Source organism: Excalfactoria chinensis, chromosome 1 (genome assembly GCF_039878825.1).
Source record: "Excalfactoria chinensis isolate bCotChi1 chromosome 1, bCotChi1.hap2, whole genome shotgun sequence".
NCBI lineage: Eukaryota > Metazoa > Chordata > Aves > Galliformes > Phasianidae > Excalfactoria > Excalfactoria chinensis.
The window spans coordinates 26,793,332-26,800,396 of NC_092825.1; positions in this window are offsets into that span (position 1 = coordinate 26,793,332).

Here is a 7,065-nt window from a genome sequence, read left to right on the forward strand (position 1 = left end):
ACTGATTATCTATCTGGCTCTGGTTAATTGCAACATTAGCAGAATGGAGAGCTTTTACTTTGTGTATGGCAGCTAAGGATTACTTAAAAATAGTTTTTAACCAATGACTCATTTTTGTGTAGGCTTCATGATGAGTGGGCTCTGTCAGGAAAAGATAGGGTGTCACTGCCTCCAGGAAGATCATCCTAGTATCTTTGGGCTCTTTGAACACACATCGATATGGCAGGGCAGAGGCAGAAGGACTTGTGAGCATCCTGTATGAGCTGTTATTGCAGCAGTAGCTTCTCCTCCTTTGCAAAGATACTGCTGTAATTTTCAGTGATGGGTGGAAACAAAGATTTCTCTATAGATCCGTCTGGGTTGTTCAACTGCACTAATCACAAAATAGAATTAAAAAGCTGTTGCATCCCTAAAGAACCCTTCACATTTACCCTAGGAGCACCTGCTACTACCTGACATTACCAGAAAGCCTACACAGAGAATGGTGTCTTTTAGGCAGCCTGTACTCATTCTGATCTCTCTCCTGGCAGTCTCAGAGCTGAGCATACCCTTCTCCTCTCACTTAGCCCCATGGGTCACCACCCTCTCTGAACAGAATTTTTGTTAATAGATAAGTATTGTCAAAGGGCGACCTGTATCGATCATTATGAATGCTCTGGTGGTCTACAGGGTCTCAGGTCAAAGCAGTGTCACAAACACTCAGATCAGAGCTCTGGCATTTGTCTGTGCCGTGAATGAACCAAGAGTTTCCAGTGCTCTACTCTCCTCAGAAGCGAGAGGCCTGCTTGTCAAACAGCTGCATGTCCCTCCTCTGGGAGCACTGAGCTAGCAGGCCCTACATTTAGCCACTGGTGAACCCAAAACAGAACATGAAGAAAAAAAAAGGTGCGTGTACTCAGGTGTGTGTTTCAGGCCAAATGGATGAGAAAACAGTAGATTCCTACAATAATGAAATGGAACAACACAAAGCAAGCAAATAAGGCATCTGTAGAAATCCAGAGTTTGTACTTTGCATGGCCCTAGATTCAATAGATGAAGCCCCCTACGTGATTAGCATTTTATATAAGAGTGGAAGCATCTTTAGCAAATCATATCATTTAATAGATTCATAAAAAGCGTGGAAATTTGCTCTGAGCCAGACTGAAACACTTTACAATAATCTTTATGCATTTTTAATGTATGCTATTCTCTACTTCTCTATGTACAGTTCAAAGTTTTTCTATTTTAATTTAAATCTTTCATTTAAAGAAGGCAAGCAACCACTCACAAAACAAACAAACAAACAAAAACCACAAAACTCGTAGCTTTGGACTACAGGTCTTCCACATATATAATCTGTTTCCTTAAAAATAAATAAATAAATAAATAAATAATAATGATTTCATGTTCATAATTTGACATCAGCTTGTCTTAAGACAAACTTTTCAAGAAAAAATCCTATAAAATTGCAATGAATTTTTCTTGCAGAGCTTCCAAATCAGTGAGAAAGTGGGTTTAGGAAAAACACTTGGGTAGTTTGATATCCCCTAGATTCAGGTCCAATTCAAGGAACGTAGAGCTCATATGTGATTTTACTTTGGAGGTTCATGGTCCACCCAATATTTGTTACCTCAGTTCTAAAACTCAGTCAGTAGAGTAAATTTGACAAGTGCATGAAAGCTACACTCCTGATACAAACTGAAATAAAAGTATACATTCATACCTTGTGTGGTAAAGTAAGTTCCTTTTACTGTTGGTATACTTGAAAAAAAACATTTCTTGTTATCCTTTACTTACTTTGCAAGATTTAATTCCAAGAGGGCTTCCTCATTATAGAAATATTTTCAGGCCCTGAAAATATTTCTATATTCTTCCCAGATGAACAGGCCATTTTTCCACATTTCATGAACCTTCTTCTTTTTTTCAGCTTATCTATGTGTTCCTTGCTCTTCTATGCAGGCCTCTTGCCACCTTTCCCTGATTTTTTACTCCTAGGGATGCATCGATCCTGAGCTTGGAAGAAGTGGTGCTTAAGTGCCAACCAGCTTTCATATGCCCCCTTTATTTCTAATGTTCCAGACCATGGGATACCTCCAAGTAGGTCTTTGAGAAGTCAAAGTCAGATCTTCTGAAGTTCAGGGCAGTGATTCTAGTTATGGCTTTGCTTCTTCCACACAAGATCTTAAACTCCACCATCTTGTGATCGCTGCTGATTGTGAAGCTTATCTGGCACAAAGAGACAACCAGAAGCAGAGGACTGTGAAGACATTCAGTTCTGTCTTTGGCTGCTGGAGAGCAACTGTAGAGTGCAAGACACTGTTCTGAAGTTACCTGGAAGTCCACCTAACAAAAACAATTTCACTCTTCACTCTGTGGTATCCTACATGGTGCCCGTAGAGCTGCAAGTTACCACATGAGGCTGTGCCACAGGGAATGAAAGTGGGTATTGATATATTGGTCGGTCAGTTCACGCATACCCAGAAAACAACCACAGAGCCAATACAGGAGTGTAGAAGAGGGATTAGGAAAACGAGGCATGTCAAAGTGTTCAAATTTCTGACAATTGTAACGGCTAACCAGGTGCAAGCTCCAACACTTGTGGGTCATGTCTCACCATCACTGATTGCCGAGCCTGAGCAGCCTGCTCTTCAGAGCCCTAATCTTGGCTTCCACCAATCCCCAAAATCATTTTTCCAATGTATCTGCTGCGCATCAGTGCTTTTTGCCACTATAAGCCTATACTGCCAATGTTCCAGCCTTCCATTTCTCATTTCTGAATCTAGGCTTTTAATTCCATCCAGTAAATCTTCCTGCTCCCATACCAAGCACCTCAAGCAGATTTTGGCTTTTGACATATTTCTTCAGAGGGCTTTTCCTCTGAATTAAAGTCTATCACCTCTGACCAAAGCCCCAGTCTGTAATTTCACACTGACTAGCCGCATAACACCATGACCCCCTTCCTGACCAGCTCTCACATCAGACCTTTCCTCACAAACAGTAAAAAACTGCAGGCAGGAGAAATGAGACTAGTTTTCTTTATCCCAAGCCTGCCTCAAGTCAAAGCATTCCTACAACACAGTGAAGGAAAGCTTGTTTTTGGAGACTTTCTGTATTCACCTTTTTCTATAAACAGCAACATATCAGATGAATAACAGATGAGGCAGGAACATATCCAATAGCTGAGCAGTCAGATAAGTAAATAACAAGGCTCATGCTTGCAAACATCTGTCTGATTGCCATCAAATCCTACCTGTAGAAGGTCAGTTCCCCCTCATGCCTTAACACTGTCTCTGCTCATCAAACTGACCAGCCTTCCTACCTCAACATTAGACTTTATTTTCATTCTCTAGAGATCCAACATGTTGAAGTTACATAGTGACTTTTACTCCTATAAGGATCTAGCCTTGAAGTTCTACATAATACTTGGCTGCAGGCAAATGAATTACACTTAAAGCTTCGATTTAAGAGAAAATAAGAGGATTTTCTTGTAAATCAGTATATACAGAAGTTTCATTTGGAGAACAAAAGTGTCAGGTGTACATCAACAGCTGTCACACACACCTACTTTGAATATTCCTTCTCTGTTCCCTCTCCCCAAAGAGCTCCACTCCATTAACCACCATACAATGTCGCAGCTGTCTGAAAATACATTTCCTGAATATAATAAGCTGATCCATAAAAAATCAGCTGCAGTGTATATTATTTTCTTCATGGCTGCTTTTCTACATGGAACTCTCAGCTTTTAAATTCGGTGTGGACTTTTTGACCTGGTGACAGAGGAGAGGTGATAGCAAAGCGGGTCGGCTTTTCTGTTTGTTGCTTTTAAAAAAGTGTTCTAGTGCTTATTGAACTAATGAATCCATCTGCCTGGGGTTTTTTCCCTCATGGTTGGTTGCAAACTCTGATTAAAGTTTCTCCCAGGGCAGGAGCATTTACCAGAGATCTCTCCACAGTGGGTTCTTGAGTATATGAGCTCAGGAATCCAGCCTTTCCTCCAGTCAGACATTTCAAGATTATCCATTCTATCCAGCTGCCTGAATTTATTTAATTCACCACTAATTTATTGAAGAAATTCAAAAGTTATTGCTAGCAACAGAGAAGCACAGTGGGACTGGTTAAGAAACTGAACTAAAAATCACTGCAGGCCTTCCCTCCTTCTTTCTCTACAGAAGAACATTCAAAGAAGGAAGAAAATGTGTCAAAATATCCTAAAATACCTGAGAAGAATGAACCTCCATAGGGTATGCTCTTCCCCATCTGTAGCCCCATCCATGAACTGCAGTTAATTCTTCCTACAACACAGGCAGGTTGATGGAAACTGCTCCTGGTGCCTCTCCATGGCCCTGCCCATGGGCAGCAATTGCTCTCCACCAAGGGCAGCAATTGCTGGAGCAACCTCAGCTGCTACCACCAGCATCAGGCTCTGGAGGCCAGACCCACAGGATCCCACTGCCAAGGAACATCACCTAAAAACATGCCTTGACACAGAAAAAAATAAGGAGGGCCCTACAAAGCTTCACTTTATCTTCCCTTCTTTTTTGCTGGTCTGTTACCACAGCTTTGTGTGTGTAGAGAGAGAAATGGAATTAATTTTTTTTGAAAATGAAATCTTTTCTCACTGTAAAAAGAGGTCAAGCACAAATCTAAAGGATGTGCCTTCAATACATTTTTTGCCATAAATCTAGCTGGTGTTCCACTGTTTGTTGCTGCAGTGTCTACTAATCTATTCAATCTCTTTACCGCGAGGGATTTCATTACAGCCCTATTAGTAGTTAGTTACAAGTTTCGGAGTGCTACCTCCATCCAGTGGTGAAAGTTAAAAAATGCAGCTTTCCTGGAATTCCAGTTTTTCAGACTTATTTTTAAGCAAGAAATACATCAAGTTCTCATCTTAAAATGTGCAACTATTAACTGGATAACTACACTGAAACATCATATATGAGACCTAAAAATGCATGTTCAATCTATTTAAAAAAATGTGGTCTTTGTGGTTATAAAAAGCGTCCACACTAAAAGCTGCGTGTTTCAATTCTTGTTCTCCTTCTGTTCTCAGAATTCCATTTGAAAGCTGATGCTCTTCTGACAACATAGCAGTGTCTGGAGACAAGAAAGGAGGGACTCACCCACCTCTCTTTCTTGTTCCTCCTCCAGTTTCATACAGCTACATCAATAACCTCCTCTTGGCTAATGGTAGAGATGAGTGCTTCTGTCAGTTCACATTTTTCAAAGGCAGAACTCCATTATGGAGTGGGCTGGGTTAGACAAGCTAACACAGCTTCACCAGCAGACACAGTAATTAGTTAAGCTCCAGCTTCATTGCCTTTCTTATGCCATGTTGATTTTAGCTGCCATGGATAGAAAGGAACAAAATGCAGGCAGAATCGGCTGTCAGTACCTAAAGGAACCCAGGTTATTCCTCACTCCTGCAGCTTGTGCTTTGTCTTTCAGAGCCAAGATGCCTCAGCTTGACTCTTACCTTGCCCTCCAGGAATACATTCTTGTTTTCCCTTCTCTTCATTTTTGGCACAGCCTCAGCAAACATTCGGTCCCAGATTCTCCTCACAGAGAAGAGAAAAAATGATGCTGTCTGCAAAAGGCAACAGGATCTTCATCAAAATACAGTGTGAAAGGTTAATTCAGACAATATACGGCCTGTGCCAGACTCTCAGCAACGTTACACTGACCTGCTTTTTGTTTTGTTTTGTTTTCCCTAATTGCTTTGAAGTATGCCAAGGTCTGGCTAATCTCCAGAGACCAAGAGCAAAGAGACAGTGCAACTCCATTTGTAACCCATCTCCTTAGGTAACCCTCACAGCAGGCCTGGCACAGCTCAGGGTGGAGCTCTTTGTACTGTGAGAATGCTACTGAAGACTATGCAGATACATACTACCTTCTTGTGTATGTGCATAGCTGAAGAAAGGGATTGGGGATAAATCAATTTATCCAGCATTACATTTCAGCATTTTAAATTCATGCACGGTCTCTTCTCTTTTGAAGGTATTGTAGCTCTGAAGCTGACAAAGTCAGCACCCCAGCTGAGCCTGATATACTTGACAAAAGAGCTTGCCACTGAATGCTCAGCTGCTATTTCCATCAGCTGCCAGCCAGTACACTTGATTCCAGAAAGTTTTGAAATGAGTCTAACCAGTAAGTTCAGGATTGTTTGGACCACCTCCTTGATCCCAGTTTATAACCTTAGCAGACAACCACATTCATTCAAATGGCCCTACTACGTTGAACAGGGCTGGCAAGACACTAAGAGCACACAAAGTTACATTCAAAAATATGTTCCTAGTCTAGTTTGAAGCTCTCATTAAGCACTTTGGCTTAGTGCCAGAGTAGCAAGAATATTTCTCTTTTAGTTGTTGAAGTACTAAAGAAAGCTACGAATTTACATACAAGGAAATCTACCTCTGTCAGGGGATGTATTAGTTTACAGAAAAACGAAGAATTAAGCAACCTTCCTTTTTTATTATTATTATTTCAGATAGATTTATTTTAAATAAACAATCCAATTCTTCAAAAAAACATAACCTATAAAAAAATAATATCTCCAAATCTTCAGGACATTTTAATATCTCTTCCTGGTCAGCTCTGTACTCACATACACCGACCATCCTCAGGCTTCACTTTCAAGGAATGCATTCAGGCTATGTTTTGCTTGTTTTGTTGGCACTGAAGAAGGGAGAAGAGTCTGAAGGACATCTGCACGTCTACAACAAGAGACTGAGAGCAATCTCCTCTGCTCTAAAGAAGTTCTGGAAATCCATCAGCAGTGCTACTGGAACAAAGCTGCACCTAAACAGAAGATCTCACCCCTACCATCCTTATCATCCAGGGGAGAAAGAGTATAATGGCAAAGAGGCAGTCCAGTTATTAATTAATGTAGGATTTACTAGCAAGTGCAGGTAAAACACAGATTCCTTCCTGAACAGTTTGTACCCAGCATAAAGGTGATCTCAGGCTCTAATCCCCTCTCATTTCATATATTGTTCCCCTTCTCCATTTTATTTTTATCTTCTTTAACAGATGCATTCTATTTGCCATATGGAGATACCTGCAATCACCTACTTATTTTTCCAGCCC